This window comes from Octopus sinensis, unplaced genomic scaffold (assembly GCF_006345805.1).
Source record: "Octopus sinensis unplaced genomic scaffold, ASM634580v1 Contig16423, whole genome shotgun sequence".
NCBI lineage: Eukaryota > Metazoa > Mollusca > Cephalopoda > Octopoda > Octopodidae > Octopus > Octopus sinensis.
The window spans coordinates 17,933-23,437 of record NW_021834337.1 but is presented as its reverse complement, the minus strand read 5'-3'; the positions used below and the strand labels follow the sequence as shown (position 1 = coordinate 23,437).

Genomic DNA, 5,505 nt, shown 5'->3' with positions numbered 1-5,505 from the left:
AATATATCAGGTTTGCCAACAACATTCTTCAAAATTTGCAATCTGTACAGCGATCTTTGGTCCACAATCCCATTGTAGAGAAGGGAGGAAACAGAGGGAGAGAGAGAGTGAGAGAGGGTGGGGAGGGTCAAAGAAAATACCTTATCTATTACCAAGACATATTCGACATACAGCCGAAATATTTATATAAAAATATTCAAACAAATATGTATGTATATATGAATGTATGCATATATATATAATATATTGTATATATTATCGAATTGAAAATGGAAATAGAAAGAGCAATATTTCATTGCACATAGCGTATATTTTGGGAAGTGAGTGAGAGACTATGGCCACTCGTTAAATAATGCGTGTGTCCGGACATATTTGTGAAAATAAGCAGTTCCGGTGTGGTATGTCTGCCATGATGCTTTCGGGGCGACTGTTCGGTCTACTTTCGGAACGCTCGTTCCAACACTATCTCTCTAAAATCTTGGCGATGTGTGAAAACATGGTGAGTAAGCATACGAGTGGAATGCATTAGCACTTAAAGAATTGGATGGTGAGTTGTAGAACGTGTCTGCACTAACACCTATTAAGATATGCCGTGATATGTCTTCGCGAACTTCTCTTAGCTCATGACTCACTACCAGTGATTCTTTCCCTAGAAGACATACACAAAATAGCGTATCATTTAGAATGAGCGTCGACAGCTTCCCGCCCATCGATGAATATAGCGAAGACCGAAGTTTTGTATCAATCGAAACTAGAATATCTGACCATTATGATGTAAGCCTGGTGATGAATTTTACAAATTTGAGCAGTACGCCTTCAGATAGCAACAGGTTGGACGCAGATGAGAATTGTCGTATATAAACAACAATAATTGTTTGCGGGAGCATCAGTTATCGATAGTAGAAAAAACGGAGGAAGTATATCGATCCTTTGTTCTATCCAATTCGCTATATTCAGCTGGGACCGTATCGTCGACATATCAAAAACTGGTGACCTGCCAATTGTACCATCTGCAGCTATAATGAACACTTCTTTACTAGACTATATCTCTTACCAGGAGACCCAGCAGCGCGCTGATATCTACTGTTGAGTATTTGCTGATAGAAAGAATTCAGTTTTGATGAGGGAGAAATGTAATATGAATGAACAAGGTTAGGTTACCTGAAGCAATGCCATACAAAACGAAATATGGAAGACGGCGAAAAGGACGCCTGAGACGTAGTTTAAGCATATCATCAAATGATATCTCAGTAAACTAAATAGCTTAATTGCAACTCTGCAGATTAAGACAGTGAAACACCGCTAACGATGGTGGAAAGTTATAGTAGGAGTAAAAATTACAAAGTCGAATTGGATGAAAGAAAAATGAAAGAGAGAAAATCTAAAGAAAGATCCAATATATCAGGTTTGCCAACAACATTCTTCAAAATTTGCAATCTGTACAGCGATCTTTGGTCCACAATCCCATTGTAGAGAAGGGAGGAAACAGAGGGAGAGAGAGAGTGAGAGAGGGTGGGGAGGGTCAAAGAAAATACCTTATCTATTACCAAGACATATTCGACATACAGCCGAAATATTTATATAAAAATATTCAAACAAATATGTATGTATATATGAATGTATGCATATATATATAAATATACAGGTGTAAAGAATGTATTAATATATGTTACATTTAATAACTGAATGTACTAACATGAAATGTTACATCTAATACCTGGATAATAGTCGATTTAAATATTCAGTAAAAAGTTAATGTTATAATTCATATTAAACATACAGGAATGTTCTCTATTTCTTGCATGAAGATATCCAAGTATGGCGATTCTTGTGTGGTTAATATGGTTTCCCACGTGCTCATAATATGCTTTCTAGTTATGTTATCGCTTAACGTACGCCCGATTACATCATATGCATTATAATATCAGCCATTTACAGAATATTTGAAACAGTTGTAAAGTTGTGTTTCATCATCCAAATATATGTAACAACTTAAATAAATGTATTCCTTACTCTACAACTGTTTCTCCTTCTTCCCTCTTTAATAAGTTTTCTTCAAAAAACTCAACTCTTTGTGACATACCTCATCGTGATTAAGAAGTTGCAGTTGAAAATTTTGGTCTGTCCAAGAATTTACCTGGTGCGTATCTATTCTGTGCTACAACTTACAACTTATCATCCTGTCTCTACCTCCCTTTCTCCTCTCTCTCTCTCTCTCTCCTTATATATATATATATAGAAATACAATAAGAGGCTTCCAAATAGGAAAGCGTTGTGCTAGAACACAAAAAAGGTTAAATTCACGAAAGGAATGGAAATTAAAAACGTTTACCATCTCAATTGAAATGGTAAACGATTTTAATTTCCATTCCTTTCGTGAATTTATCCTTTTTTGTGTTCTAGCACAACGCTTTCCTATTTGGAAGTCTCTTATTGTATTTCTATATGAATAATATATAGTCTAATGACTAATTCGTTTTTTGTGCTAGGCCACTGGTAATAATAATTTACTATTACCCTATTTTATTATATATATAAAATAAAATGGGTACAAATGAGAGTAGCTACATCAAACTATTCTTCACCAAATGCCACATATTAGACGAGGTTCTTCGCAATAACAGTGTAGCACAAAACGGCGGTGCATCAGCATGGCCGCAGCTCTGAGCTGGAACTAGAGAATATATATATATATATATATTATATATATATATATATATATATATGATATATATCTATGTAAATAAATTAGAAAGATTTTACCAATGATATATTTTTTATTTTTTATTTTGTACATTACTTAATCATTGGTATATGTTTTTATCTTATATTTGATATTTTTCTATGTGGTTTGAATTAATTATTTCATTGTTGAATTGATAAAAGGTTTTTGTTTTTCTAATTTTTTTCTAATTTAATTACATACATGCATTATATTTTGTGAAATTTGATCTAGTATTACTAAATTAAATTTTTCCCTGTAAGTTTGGAATAATATCCCATATTATTATTATTATTATTATATACCGCTACGATGTCGAGAGTTCCAGTTTATCAGCTCAACGGAACAGCCTCCTTGTGAAATTAAGGTGTTAATAGCCGACACATGTAACTTAACGACGTTCTGAGGAAGATTCGGCGTGAGACAGAATGTGACAAGCCTGCTCCTTTGAAATACAGGTACTACTCATTTATGCCACATATATGTGTGTATGTGTGTGTGAACGCGCGTGTGTATGTGTAGTAATCAAAATATACAATATTATAGATCCATTACAACCGAGTTTACTGGGTACTAAAACCGGACGCTATATAACACCATTGTTAATTAATATATATATATATACATACATACATATATATATACATAAATATGTGGGTATACATGCATATATATATATATATATATATAATATATATATATATATATATATATACATATATATATATATACATATATATGTGTGTGTGAATATGTATATATTCATGTCTGTATGAAATTGGAAAGATTATGGAGTTTATAAGACTGGGGGGGGGTTAATATTTCAATATATACATCAAGCAATATAATCATATTCATAAATACAATGAATTACAAGGGTTTATCTGTGACACAAAGCACTAAATAAGGGAGCTTGGTGTAGTCGACATTTTAACCCTATTGTGCTTCCAGTCCTTGTTTACAATGAAAAATATGATCTGATGAAAGAACATCTTTATGTGTATATCATTCTAAATGTCTGATAAACACTTCATTTACAAAAAAATTAATCCAAAATTTGATATAGGAATTATTTACCGTTCTGCTTTTTTGGGACTTTTTTTCTTGTTTTTATTTAGGCTTTTTTTTCTTTTCTTTTCTTTGATTGAAAGTTAAACCATGAAAAATAGCACAACGAAATAGAAAATAATTTAAAGAAGCTGAACATTGATGCTTTATCAAAATTAAGCATCACTATCTATATTAAAGTGTTCGGTTTTGTGCAAGGACTATTTTTCTAAATCGTATTTTTGTCTTTATTTTTAACTTATTTATTTTGCTTTTTTTGGATTTTTACTTTTTTTTTCGAAATTAGGGATTGGATATCACTGTTTGGAATAAGCGGTGCACTGATTATTTTCGCAAAAAATTTGTTTAGGTATCTCATATACATACATGTGATACCCGTAACTTCTGGTGGAAAAGGACGAAATTTCATAATTTGAACAAGCATTTCATATGAGCCTATATGCCGAATGTCTAATAAACAAATAATAAATAAATAAGTATTTAAAGAAATAAAAGATAACGAATTCACTGACGTTTCTCATTTACACCTTCAATATATATAAATTATAAAAAGTAAAACTTCAAAATTTTGGACATAAAATCGTGGATTTGAGACAGAAAAAACATTCGCTTGTTCACTCGTTCGTTCGACTGTTCGTTAATGCATTCAGATCTTCCTTAATTCAAACATTCCTTACCTACTTCAATCATATATCCAATCAGTCATGAGGAATAAAAACAAAAGTACACAAGCAATGAGATAAAAATAAAGTGAAAGAGGAAAGAATAATCGATTGTAACATTTAATAAAAAACATCCTCACATATTTTGGTTACTTTTTTTTCAAAAATTATTTATAAATACAAACATTTGTTTGCTTTTGTTTAATGTTGTGAGCGAGCGAAATGTGTGAATTGAATGTCAATGAGGTAATCAAAATGGTTGATTGATTAACAGATGACTTGTGTGAAAAAGTGCTGCCGCTGCTGTCAGATATGGTACTCATGTATACACATTCAAACACGATTAGACTTACAAACACGCCCCAACATACATACGCAGACAATCATCATACTTACATTACGACATGATATAAAATCCGAATCGCTATACGCAAGAACACAATCATACATACGCAAACACGGTATATACGGGAAATACGGAATACATAAATAATCATGTTTAAACCCGTCTGCACGATACGGACATTAAAACCACATCCGTGCTCGACGAATGCATTAAAACTCTCCTTTTCAGTAGATTAATCAATTTGATGCATAGAAGCATACTGTGTGACATTGTTGATATGGAAATAAACATTCATGTACATATACATACATAGATACATACATATATATATATATATAAATGGATACACACGCACACATATATTTACATGCATACATGTAACTGTATGTATGATTCTATGCACACATTTATATATACAAACTTGATTTAGGTTGAATTTGGACTCAAAGGCCACGCAATATGTGTGTGTAATATATATGTGTGTGTGTGTGTGTGTGCGTATATATATATATATATATATATATATATATTATATATATATATATATATATATATATATATATATTAATATATATATGTACATATATATATGCATATGCATATACAGAGTGAGAGAGGAGGGGAGAGATTAGTAGATATATTGATATAGACATCCATCAAGCCATGCATACAAATATGTATATGTATGGATACATACGCACATATAA

General features: G+C 31.7%; 1 long non-coding RNA gene across 1 annotated transcript; it reads right to left on the bottom strand.

Moving 5' to 3' along the window:
* Positions 1-564: 564 nt before the first annotated feature.
* Positions 565-5,290, bottom strand: LOC118761684. The gene is made up of 2 exons (XR_004997564.1): positions 3,065-5,290; positions 565-2,220 (listed from the first exon to the last, which is right to left on the bottom strand). It is a non-coding gene; the product is annotated as an uncharacterized LOC118761684 (long non-coding RNA).
* Positions 5,291-5,505: the final 215 nt, after the last annotated feature.